The sequence below is a fragment of the Bos indicus genome, chromosome 18 (genome assembly GCF_029378745.1).
Source record: "Bos indicus isolate NIAB-ARS_2022 breed Sahiwal x Tharparkar chromosome 18, NIAB-ARS_B.indTharparkar_mat_pri_1.0, whole genome shotgun sequence".
Lineage (NCBI taxonomy): Eukaryota > Metazoa > Chordata > Mammalia > Artiodactyla > Bovidae > Bos > Bos indicus.
This window is the reverse complement of record NC_091777.1, coordinates 4,470,214-4,483,901: the sequence shown is the minus strand read 5'-3', so window position 1 is coordinate 4,483,901 and position 13,688 is coordinate 4,470,214. Positions and strand designations below refer to the sequence as shown.

The 13,688-nt window shown below is 41.9% G+C and overlaps 1 long non-coding RNA gene across 1 annotated transcript; it reads left to right on the top strand.

Annotated features, from left to right (window-relative positions):
- The first annotated feature begins 1,148 nt into the window (after positions 1–1,148).
- On the top strand, positions 1,149–5,488 carry LOC139177031 (uncharacterized). The gene is made up of 3 exons (XR_011561406.1): positions 1,149–2,495; positions 3,262–3,513; positions 3,762–5,488. It is a non-coding gene; the product is annotated as an uncharacterized lncRNA (long non-coding RNA).
- The last annotated feature ends 8,200 nt before the right edge of the window (positions 5,489–13,688 follow it).

Sequence of the window (13,688 nt, the reverse complement as noted above, 5' to 3'; positions counted from 1 at the left end):
CCTCATTTATCTTCCAGCCAGTAAATTGCATCCCGATGTTTAAAGGACAGAACTGCCTGAGTCGTCCCCCAAAGCAGGAGGAAACGGTTACAGACCCACCGCTAACCCCTTCTTACCCAGAGTGAAAAGTGAAAGTGCTAGTCTCTCAGTTGTGCCTGACTTTTTGTCGACCCCCATGGAGGCGGTAGCCCACCAGGCTCCTCTGTGCATGGAATTCTCCAGGCAAGAATATTGGAGTAGGTAGCCATTCCCTTCTCCAGGGCATCTTCCTGACCCAGGCGTCTGACAAATAATGCTTCTAGGAATTATCTAGCACTGGTTTTGGGTGGTGGTAAGTGATGACTTTTTTTTTAAGGCAAAAATCACAATTTTTATACAGATATATAAAAATCTGTGACCTGTATTCTTTCCATAATTCAAGCCAGCAAAATATTCCATTGGTTCAAAGGAGAATTCAAATACCCATCTACAGGCAATCAGGAATGCCGAAATGAATTTATAAGTGAATGCTAGTCAACATTTACAGGACAGTAATCAATTGCATTCCACAAGATTAAATTCATTAGCATTTCTATAGAAAAATAATTTATAGTACTATACATTTCCTTCTACCTCCAGAGTTATAAATAGCTCAGAAATACTTAATTAGAAGACATGGAAAGATAAGCTAGACAGTAATCATCTGTGTGGGTGGGTGAGCACTTCAAAGTGTTTCACAGTTTTTCCTGACAGTGGCCCCTGTTATCAAGTATTTACCTAGAGGTGGATTTTTTGAATCAGGGGGATTCCTATGTTCAGGGTTAGTGGATATGGACAGACATTTGTTTCCCAAGTGATTATGACAATTCGCCTACTCACAGCCATGTAAAGTTCTTTCTGTGCTCTTGAAAATTAGGAAGCTCCAAACCTCAGTTCAGATCTACAGAGGATGCATGTTGACATGGCCTCACTGGGAGTTCTCGGGCATTCCAAACCACTGCAGGTGGTGACCAGGGTCTGAGCTCAGCTCCGCCGAGAGAAAGGGCCGGAGGTGGGGATGAGGGTGGAGTGAGAGGGGGGGACACGGGCGGCGTGTGTGTGTCGGATGGCTTTACCCGGAGGAGAAGTCAGCTCTCTTATCTTTGGGACAGGAGGTTGATTTCTAAGTAGGAGCAAAGCACGTATCAAAATTAGGCCCCCTCTCATCGCTCAGAAATTGCACAGTGACAGACGCTGTCTCCCTCCACATTCTAAGAGCTAGGTAGTAAAAAGCTGAGAGGCTTTTAAAGGGATTTATATCTCAAAGAGGCAGGAAAAAAAATGTACAAGTTTTCTAACATACACATTCTAGAAAAGGGAGGTCTGGTGTCTAGAGTCCAGAAAATCCTGTGTAGAGTCTGGACAAGCTGAAGGTAACATAAGGCCATCTTGGCCCATGTAGTCAAGTTCCTTAAAAAGCACTGGAGCAGTCATATAAAAAGGCTGTATATTACAATTGTATAGGAAAATAGAATTGATAGGGTGTGTGTGATTTCGGAGAGACTGGTTGATTTAAAATAATCAGCTTGCAAGGCAGAAAGAGACGCCAACGTAGAGAACATGTGCATGGATGCCAAGGAGGGGGAGGCGGGATGAATCAGGAGGTTGGGACTGACACGTGGACACGACTGTGCCTAACAGGTGACTAGGGAGAACCCGGAGCTTAGTGCTCTGTGGCGGCCTAACTGGGAAGGAAGTCTAAAGAAGAAGGGGACGCGTGTGTACCTGTAACTGACTTGCTGTACAGCAGAAACTGACAACATTGTAAAGCAACTATACTCCAATAAAAAAATACAGTGATTTGTGTAATGACTGAGCACTGGGCAGTCTGAAACTTGCAGGGTAAGCTGCAGACCCAGGGAAGAGTGGCTGCTGACCTTGGGCCTGAAGGCCATCTCCTGGCAGAACCCCCTCTTCTTCAGGGGACCCCAGTCTTTTCCTCTTACAGCCTTCTAACTGAGTGAAGGAGGCCCACTCACATCACGGAGGATATCTACTTTGCTCAGATTCTACCAGTTTAAATGTTAATCTCACCTGAAAACTATCTTCATGGCAGCATCTAGACTGACTATATAACCAAAATTATCTGAGTACCGTGACCTCACCAAACTGACACATGAAAGTAACGGTCACAGGCGGTGGGCCTGGTACACAGAGAAGCCCTCTAACGAGCTCTGTGGCGTCCTGACGCCTTTCTGGAGAGTAAGTGTCTCTGAGAAGCATTCTCCTGCCACGTTTATTGAGTACATCAGTTACATAATGGGGGAAATTCAGATAACTGGACACCAACTAGGTTCTGGTGCATTTGTAAAGTTTCAAAGAAGCAGAAACAATCATCATTTTCCTTTTCTGGATAATGAAGCTGGCTTTGAAATATATGAATATCAGAAGAGTGCCCTGAGGCAAAGAAGGTATACCACTGTTTAAGGAAAGGATCCAATTTGGGAGCAAGAACTGTGCTTTCCGTTGGCATACAGGTAAGAAGATTCTGACCTTCTGATGATAAGAGTGTATTATTTCCGTAGCAGCAGGGGACCCAGCACACAGTCTGAGAAGTAAAGAGATTTGCAATTTACATTTTCACTGTGATATGGGGGAAAAAAAAAGAGAGGGAGATGTGGAAATAGAGCTTTCTTTAGAGTTAGCCTACACACCTACAACCCATGATAAGAATTAGATGTAGTTAGCCTTAGAAATGATAAGTTTAGATATTGTGCAGTGCTCAGTACTTTGGGAGAGAAGGAGATAGGAGAATAAAATAGAAAGATGCATTCAAGCACTAAATAGAGATGTTAAGAAAAGCTTGCAGCAGATGAAGTTATTATTCACCTGATGTGTTGCTATCTCTCAGATCATTGGATACACCTTAAAATGCAAATTGCTCCTTTCTAGATACTGGCAATTTTTTTCCCTCTCTCTTCAGAAGTTAATTTTGGTTTTCTACCCAGGGCCCTGTTTTCAACTGCAAAAGTCTGTGTAAAGGTAGAGTTGTTTTAATCCATTCCCACAGGTTCCTCCTGCTCCTGGAGCCTGTATTGTCCTTTACTGTTTAGTTCTGAAGAGTCTACTGGTAACACTGGCTTCTAATGCAGAGGAAGTTAAATCAATCTACACACAGATTCATGGAAACATACTTGCTAGCTATTTAATCATGTGCGTAATAGCAATGAATTCTGACTCTAATTTTCAGAGTCCTTACTCATTTTTTTCCTATTCTGCATCGTTCCTGGTTTTAATTCTTAGGTAATAATGAACAGTAGCAGAAGATGCCAGTTGAAAATGGCACTATGGCATAAGGATTCATTTGAGCTGATGGCAACAGAGAGCAGGCAGATACAGGAAGAGCTGTCTGTCTTCCCCCATGTGCCTAAAAGCAGGACATAAATTTGTAAAGGTGTCCTGTCTCCTCTCTACCAGGAAGGACAGAAGTTAATCACCTACAACAACTCTAAACTCCAGACCAGAGATAGCACCAGAGGAGTCTACACAATAAAGGTGACTGATCACCCTTATCTTCCATTATTTCCCCATATATTTATCTTGCCACAATTTGCTGCCCTGGACACTCAAAGTCCTTTTCTTTTGTCTTATCACTTCTCTAAAAATTTATCAATCTTTTGTTAAGATGCCAAGTAAGCTCAAGTTCTAACCAGCCCTTTGAGTTACTTATCTCTGAGTGCTGCCTTGGGTATGAAAGACGCACATGTTAATAAACTTCTGTTTTTCTTTTGTGGATCTGTTAGGGGCAACACTGACTGAAACCACCCACCTTGGCCAGGAAAGACAGTAGCCACTTGCACAAGGATTCTTAACAGGAAGACCTGGGAAGGAATGTGGAACTAACAAGCTACTACGGACTGGAAGAATTCAGGAACAGTCCAAAGGAGACACCACGCGTCCTACCTACCAACTTCCCAGAATCCTCCTGGCTGGAATCCATCTTGGCTGAGTGATGGATGCACCACCAGGCAGGACCCTGAATCAGTGATTGGCCAGAGACAAGCCAGAAGGTAACTCCAACACCGTAAAACCCAAGACCACGAGCCAGGGGGCAGAGCCATTCTCCTGGGCTCTCCTTCCCAACAGAGTCTCTTGCTTTGTTAGCCCATGTGTCTCCTAGGACAATTCATTTCCAAGTGTTAGACAAGAGCCCCCTCTTGTCCTGGAAGGGGTCCTAAGTGAAAGTGAAGTCGCTCAGTCGTGTCCAACTCTTTGCGTCTCCATGGACTGTAGCCCACCAGGCTTCTCTGTCCATGGGATTTTCTAGGCAAGAGTACTGGAGTGGGTTGCCATTTCCTTCTCCAGGGGATCTTCCCGATCCAGGGATTGAAACTGGGTCTCCTGCATTGCGGGCAGACACTTTACCCTCACCTTCCTGCAAAAGATCTGTCTTTGCCAGGCCCTAGAGGACTAAGGAGGGTGGGGGGAAAGGTTTTGATCCTTTCCCTACAATAATAAAGCATGCTGTTACAAATATTAATACTTTTCCTCCTCTATTCTATTTTCTAAGTAATACACTCTTCCCCCCACCCAATTATAATGCTAAATATTTAATTCTTTGAGTTCATAACCTTATCAACAATATACCTTATTTTTTTCTGAAATGTTATAAAATTTATAAACTAAATATAAGTTATGGGATCAAATGTGATATTAGGCCATAAAACTAAAAGTAATATAATTTATACATCTATGCATGTGCATAAAACTACGAAGTAAAGCAAATTAATGCAAAAGGGGAGGTGTCAATGGAAAGAGTGGATTTGATTTCTTGAAATGAGAAAGAGGTTTCTCTTTTATTATTACACTTATATATACATATACTTTATAAACATATAAAGTTTATAAATGCATATACTTTGTAAATTTATACATGTATGTATGTGTACACATATGGTATCTGTATCATTTGTGAAGACATCAGTTTGTGCTGGCTGATTTCTGATTTAGACTGAGCATGGACTATTACTCTCTTTTGAGATGATCTTCTTTAGTCATTGTTTATGTAACTCATGGATTGAATAGCTTTTGAAATAGGCTTTCTCTAACTTAGTTGGGAATAAACACTTTTGACAAGATTATATCCTATTACTTCCCCAAGATCAATCTACTGGAAAGCTTGCTTTAAATTATAATTGTGTAAAAGAAAAAATTTTCCCTTACAGCAGCACTTGCCTGGGAGACATCAAAATGAAAACTATTTCACTAAAATTCTAACCAGCTAGCATTGTTAAAGTATCGTCAACTTTGAGTGACCCCACCATGAACGCTAGCCTGGCCTGGAAGGAGATTCAGTCCTTAATCAGAATGCCCACTGGAGAATCCTCTTCCAAACCTTTCAAACCCAGGGCTTTCCCCCGTCTAAGTACTCAGGGAAAATTCTTCACTACTATTTGTCTTTGAAGCTGACGAATAAAACAAACCCAACTTTTAAACTTGTCTTGTTTTGTTCTTTACTGGCTCCAGAGGGTATTGCAGTTATCTTGAAACCTAGGTTCAGGATACTTATTTAATTTTTTGTTTATTTAAATCTGAAAATATGCTTGTGAGAATGAAGCTCAAGTAATATTCAGTCAATGTTTTATCTGATATTAACTCTTCTGATGATTTACCTTTTTTAATAATTTCTTAGAACAATAATCCTATGTCTAATGTTTTTATGTCAATACAAAAAAGGCAAACTGAATTTTGTTATCTTTTCTTTTGCCTCCTTTTATTTTCTGCTCTCATGACTATAATAACACTGCTGCTACTGCTGCTGCTAAGTCACTTCAGTCGGGTCCGACTCTGTGCGACCCCAAAGACCGCAGCCCACCAGGCTCCCCCGTCCCTGGGATTCTCCAGGCAAGAACACTGGAGTGGGTTGCCATTTCCTTCTCCAATGCATGAAAGTGAAAAGTCAAAGTGAAGTCGCTCAGTCGTGTCCGACTCTTCGCGACCCCATGGACTGCAGCCCGCCAGGCTCCTCCGCCCATGGGATCTTCCAGGCCAGAGCACTGGAGGGGGTGCCGGCGCCTTCTCCGACAATAACACTAGTGGTTTGCAAATGAGGTTTGCTTGTTTGTTTGTTGTAGTTTCAGCTTCTTTAAAAAATCCGTTGCCAAACCTTGGCTTGCTCCTCTGCTGCCTGGAGTGCACATCATGAATGTATCCAACTGAGCTCAATTATGTCAAACAAAGCAAAGAGAACTTGGGAGGTGCTTTTTTTATCCACACCTGCTTCTCCAAAAAGAAATAAATCGGAGTAGTCTTTTCAAGGACTCACTGTGGGCTGTCTGTGAGAATGTGGGTATGTTTTCTTAACAAACTGGTAATCCATCCTCCATCTAAATTGGTTGAACACTACAACCATCATTGTTTCCATTTCATTTAATGCCCATAAAAATGAATTCACTTGAATTCAATGGCTGTAGGCTCAGAACATTTGCAGTATATTTGTGCTGGACCATAAGACAGATCTCTTCACTATTTTTATTCTCATTTTATGAAAGAACATTTACACAGGAATAAAGAAGGTAAAGAAAAATGCTCAGAATTCCATCATGAATTAAATTATTTTCAAATTTCTTCCAACTCCAAGCTCACATACTAATTTTATACAGCTATCATCAATGCTTTTATATGATTATGTTAACATAAGCATTTTTGCCATTACTGTACATTTTGTAATGATATTGATTGGATTCATAATATTATACCAAGCAAGAGTTTCCTAACCACACTTTCATTCTGGGTAGTGGAAATTTAAGCTATTCCTGTTTAAAACAAATTACTGCAGTTCAAATAACAAATGCTAGAGAGGGTATCGGAGAAGGCAATGGCACCCCACTCCAGTACTCTTGCCTGGAAAATCCCATAGATGGAGGAGCCTCGTAGGCCGCAGTCCATGGGGTCACTTAGAGTCGGACACGACTGAGCGACTTCACTTTGACTTTTCACTTTCATGCATTGGAGAAGGAAATGGCAACCCACTCCAGTGTTCTTGCCTGGAGAATCCCAGGGACGGGGGAGCCTGGTGGGCTGCCGTCTATGGGGTCGCACACAGAGTCGGACATGACTGAAGTGACTTAGCAGCAGCAGTAGAGAGGGTATGGAGAAAAGGGAACTCTCCTGCACTACTGGTGGGAATCCAAGTTAGTGTAGCCACTATGGAGAACAGTATGGAGGGTCTTTAAAAAACTACAGACTTGCCATATGATTGAGAAGTTCCACTCCTGGGCATACATCCAGACAAAAGTATAATTAGAAAGATGCATGCAGCCCTATCCACAAAAGCCAAGACATGAAAGCAGCCTAAATGTCCATCAACAGATGAACAGATAAGAGAGAGACATATGTACAATGGAGCACTCAGACATAAAGAATGAAATAATGCCATTTGCAGCAACATGAATGCAACCAGGGACTATCATACTAAGTATGTCAGAAAGACAAAAAGAAACACCATATGATGTCACTTATACATGGAATCTAAAATATGTTGCAAACGAACCTATCTGCAAAACAGAAACACGTTCACAGAGAACAGACTTGTGGTTGCCAGGGGAGAAGTGGGGATGGGAAGGGATGGACCGAGAGTTTGGGATTGGTAGATGGGGATTAGTACACAGAGAATGGACAGACAGCAAGTCCTGCCGCACGGCGCAGGGGCCTATAGCCAGTCTCCTGGAATAGACCACAGTAAGAATATTTTAAAGTGTATATATATGTGCATGCCTGCCAAGTTGCTTCAGTCATGTCCGACTGTGACCCTAGGGACCAGTCCACCAGTCTCCCCTATCCCTGAGATTCTCCAGGCAAGAATACCGGAGTGGGTTGCCATGCCCTCCTCCAGGGGATCTTCCCAACCCAGGGATCAAACCTGCTTCTCTTATGTCTCCTGCAGTGGCAGGTGGATTCTTTACCACTGGCGCCTCCTGGGAAGTCCCATATATGTGCAGAGATGAGTTATTTTGCTGTACAGCAGAGATTAGCACACTATTTTAAGTCAAATATACTTCAATAAAAAATAAAATGTAGTTGAACAGTGATATGAATGGATTTTTGTCATTTTATTACAAATAAATTTTATATGTTGACATTTTTGGATCTAATACTGTAATACTTCTCTAATGACTCCTGCTATAAGCATATTCTAGTTACATAAACATTTCTGAATGATTTGGGTATAATTTATAGGCATCACCTCTCCTTTTTAACAATAAATTCAGTGACTATTTCCTAAGATATGGATTTTTCTCTTATGTAATCACAGTATATTTATCAAAATCAGGGTACTTAACCCTACTCAACACTGTTATGTATTCCACAGTTCAAGTTTCATAGTACTAATCGTCCTAATCATATCCCTCATAATAATTTTCTTGGTCCAACTCCAATCCAGAATCAATTTTCAGCTTTTTTTTTTTCCCGAACATGCAGTTCGCTGGATCTTAGTTCCCAGACCAGGGATTGAACCCAGGCCCCCTGCAGTGGAAGTGTGGAGTCTTAACCACTGGACCACCAGGGACTTCCTAGAAGCCTTTCTTTTCTTCAGTTTTAATATTTTTGAAGAACATAAGCCAATTATCTAAAGTCCTTCAAGTTATATTCGCCTGATGTTTCCTCAGGACTAGATCCAGGGGTGGTGCGTTCTTGGCAGGAGCATCACAGATGCGATGCCGTGTTCTTCCTGAGGTGTTATTCTGAAAGGCACAAGGGTCAGTCTGTCCATTAATGGGCGATGCTAAACTGGCCACTTTAGTAGGTGGCGTCTATCAGGTTTTTTCCCTATAAGGTTACTCTTTTTTTTCTTTGTGATTAATTAGTAATTCAAAGGAGATACTGTGAGATTATGTAAATACTCTGTTCATTAAAATTTCACCCACTATTTTTAGCCTCTATTAATGATCTTGCGTAAATCAATCACTTGTATGATGTTGGCAGAAAGGTGATTTTATAATAAAGTGTTATTACTATGTTTGTTAGTCTTCTATACACAGGAGTTTTCTCTTTCCCCCATTCATTCATTTATATCAGTATAGACTCATATTTACATATTTTATTCTCTGGATTGTGTTACTATCATTATTCTGGTGCTCAGATTTTGTCACAGAGAGCCCCTTCAAACTGACTCGTGACATGTCCCCATGACACTGTAAACATTGATTGATTTATTTATTTGCACAATAAGATGTCCCAGGCTTATTCTGCACTTCCCCTACCCCAACCCTAAAATGAGCAGTTTCTATGAGACTCCTATAGAAACCAAGGCTGGTACTTGGGAAGGAACGTGAAACATCTGTGCCATGACCCACTCCCTCTCAGCCCCCAGGAGACATACGCACTGTTCTGTGTGTTGCAGCTGAAAACACAGGATTCCCTCTCAGCTGACAGGCTAAAACACAGCGCATTGCAAAAGGGATTAAGTCACGAGCATTTCTAACTGCCTTTAGCGCTTGGTTCCAGAGGCTCTTTTCCTGGAAGCCATGGCGGAAAGGACCAGGACCCCCTTCTCCCACGTAGGGATGGAACCTCCACACTCAACACAGCAGCTTTAGAATGCTCGCCCCATCCCTCTCTTCAGGTGGAATTCCCATGCCAAGCTCATGAGGTTAACCCCAGGACCTGCTTTGAGAGGTGTCATAAGGGAGAAGGGGGCTCCTGTCCTTACCCCCCGCTCCTGTAGTGTGGTCCAGGGGTTCTGTCAGGGACAAAGGCAGGTGCTATAGATGGGCTCCGCTGTTCTGCCTGAGGGGACTGGTGTGTCTAGAAAAGAACATGGAGAGGTCCACACCTAAAGAGAGGGATGAAGCAATGGAGATCCTGGTGAAGGGTGTTTAAGAGGAAGCCTGGGGCTCCTTGATCAGGGTGGCCACAGCCAAAGTGTCAGAGCCCTTAGAAGTTTCACAGGGAGGAGCAAGGAAAAGGCAGCTATAATGGAGCCATCTGGGCATCCCAGTCAGCCCTGGGGGGTGAGAAGGCCGTGGGCACACGTGGGCTAGGCAGCACCACTGGGGATCAGTGAGAACACTGTGTCATTCCCCACCTCACACAGACCCGCCACTGGGACAGAAGCCTCGCTGCGACTCGGGATCAACCACAGCTCTGAGCAAACACGGGCTGAGCAATTAGCAACTCTGACCCAGGGGCAACCCTTAGGAAGCCCGGCTTCAAAGAATATCGTGACCATCCCAGGCAACGTGGAATACTGCATGAATGGCCAAGACGGCTGCCCTTCTAGGAGTGACTGGAGAGGATTTCCAAGCTACTGGTCTGAATAGAGAGAGAAAAAAAAACAAACTATAGCATTAGCCTCTACGGCATACCCACAGGAGATGGTAGAGGCTAAAAGCCAACTAGCCTAGAGGGCACAGGACAACCTCTGAGAAAAACGTGACTCACGCCAGCTCAGGGGTAATGCTTAAGCAGTGTTTGACAAAATCCAACCTTGGACTGCAAGGATATCAAACCAGTCAATCCTAAAGGAAGCCAATCCTGAATATTCAATGGGAGGACTTATACTGAAGCTCCAATACTTTGGCCACCTGATATGAAGAACTGACTCAATGGAAAAGACCCTGATGCTGGGAAAGATTGAAGGTGGGAGGAGACAGGGACGACAGAGGATGAGATGGTTGGATAGCATCACTGACTTGATAGTTGTGAGTTTGAGCAAGTTCCAGGAGTTAGTGATGGACAGGGAAGCCTGGTGTGCTGCAGTCCGTGGGGTCACAAAGAGTCAGACGTGACTGAGCAACTGAACTGAACTGAACTGAATACCTTTCAGATTAAAATATAAGTTTTTTTTTTCTAAATCTGACCACAGACATTAGACATTATGGATATTAGACATTATAACTGTTAAAAAATAACCAAAAATCATCTTAAAAAATTGAAAGAGATGATGATAATAGAGGCTTCCCAGGTGGCGCTAGTGGTAAAGAATGCTCCTGCCAATGCAGGAGACTTAACAGATGCGGGTTTGATCCCCAGGTCAGGTAGATTCCCTGGAGAAGGAAATGGCAACCCACTCCAGTATTCTTGCCTGGAGAACCCCATGGACAGAGGAGCCTGGCGGGCTATCGTCCATGGGGTCACACAGAGTCAGACATGACTGAAGTGACTTTGCACACACATGATGACAATAACTCATCAAATAGAAAATAAGAGAATAGAACTTATTTTTTAAAAAGGATTGGAAACTCTGGAGTGGAAAAGTATAAGAACTGAAGTTAAAAACTTATAACAGACTGTCAAAAGAATAAGAGAAAAGCCGCAAACTGAGGGAAAATATTTGCAAAAGACACAGCTGATAAAGGACTGTTACCCCAAATATACACAGAACTCTTAAAACTCAACAGTAAAACAACAACAAAAAAACCTGATTAAAAAAAATAGGCCAAAGTAATTAACAGACATCTCACCAAAGAAGATGTACAGATGGTAAATAAGCATATCAAAAGATGCTCCACGTCGTGTCGTCTGGGAAATGCAGACAAGCCGACTAGAGTGGCCCACATTCAGAACACCGACAGCACCAAATCCTGGTGCGAGCCTGGAGCTGCAGCGCCTCTCATTCCCACCAGCGGGACGCAGAAGGGCACAGCCCCTGTGGGGGGCGGCTGGGCAGGCCCTTGCAAAGCTGAACCTCCTCCACTACCGGCGACTACATGCCAACAGAATGGGCAACCTAGAAGAAACTGACAAATTCTTAGAAAGGCACAGCCTTCCAAGACTGAAACAGGAAGAAAGAAAATATGAATAGGCCAATCACAAGTGCAGAAATTGAAACTGTGATTTAAAAACTTCCAACAAACAGAAGTTCAAGACCAGATGGCTTCTCCGATAAATTCTATCAAATATGTAGAGAAGAAGTAACACCTATCCTTCTGAAACTATTCCAAAAAATTGCAGAGGAAGGAACATTCCCAAGCTCATTCTATGAGGCCACCATCACCCTGATACCTAAACCAAACAAAGATATCACAAAAAAAGAAAATTTCAGAGCAACGTCACTTATGAACATAGACGTAAAAATCCTCAACAAAATATCAATACCAGCAAACTGAATCCAACAATATATTAGAATGATCATACACCATGATCAAGCAGGAGTTATCCCAGGGATGCAAAGAATTTTTGAACATCTGCTAATCAATCAGTGTGATAAACAACATCAACTGAGTGTAACAACCATATGATCATCTCAATAAATGCCAAAAAGGCTTTTGAAAAAATCTAACACTCATTTATGACAAAAACCCTCCAGAAAGTGGGCATAGAGGGAAACTTCCTCAACATAATAAAGGCCATATGTAACAAACCCACAGGTAACATCACTCTCAATGGTAAAGCTGAAAGCATTTCCCCTAAGATCAGAAACAAGATAAGGATGTCCACTCTCACAACTATTATTCAACATAGAGTTGAAAGTTCCAACCATGGCAATCACAGAAGAAAAATAAAATGGATCCGAGTTGGAAAAGTAGTAAAACTGCCACTGTTTGCAGATGACGTGATACCGTACAAAGACAATCCTAAAGATGTCACCAGAAAACTGTGAGAGCTGATCAATGAATTTAGTAAAGTCGCAGGATACAAAATTAAATATGCAGAAATCTCTTGCATTCCTATACACTAATAATGAAAGATAAGAAAGAGAAATCAAGGAAACTATCCCATTTGCCTTTGCAACAAAAAGAATAAAATACCTAGGAACAAATCTGCCTAAGGAAACAAAAGCCTTGTATGCAGAAGAAACTGATGAAAGAAATCAAAGACAATACAAACAGATGGAGAGATATACCATGTTCTTGGATTGAGATAATCGATATTGTGAAAATTAGTATACTACCCAAAGCAATCTACAGATTCAATCTAATCACTATCAAATTACCAAAGGCCTTTTTCACAGAACTGGAACACAAATTTTACGATTTGTTTGCAGCCACAAAAGACCCTGAATAGTCAAAGCAATCTTGAGAAAGAAAAACAGAGCTGAAGGAGTCAGCCTCCCTGACTTCAGACTTTCCTACAAAGCTACAGTCATCAAGACAGGATAGTGCTGGCACAAAGAAACACAGAGCCATGGGCCAGGATAGGAAGCCCGGAGATAAACCCATGCCCCTGTGGTCACCTCATCTATGACAAGGAGGCAAGAATATATAATGGAGAAGAGACAGCCTCAGAAAAGACAGCCTCTTCAATAAGTGATGCTCAGAAGACTGGACAGCTACATGTAAAAGAATGAAATTAGAACACTCCCTAACACCATACACACACACACACACAAAAACCTGAAATGCATTAAAGACCTAAACATAATGATGGACATTATAAAATGCTTAGAGATAAAGATAGGCAGAACCCTCTGATATAAATTGCAGCAAGATTTTTTTTTGATCCAATTCCTAGAGTAATGGAAATAAAAACAAAAATAAGCAAATGGGATCTAATTAAACTTAAAAGCTTTCACACAGCAGAGGAAACCATAAACAAAAGACAATGCTCAGAATGAAAGAAAATATTTGCAAACAAAGCAACTGACAAGGGATTAATCTCAAAAATACACTAACAGCTAAAGCAGCTCAATATTAAAAAAAAAAAAAAAAACCAATCAAAAAATGGGCAGAAGATCTAAATAGACATTTCTCCGAAGAAGACATACAAATGGCTAAGAGGCACATGAA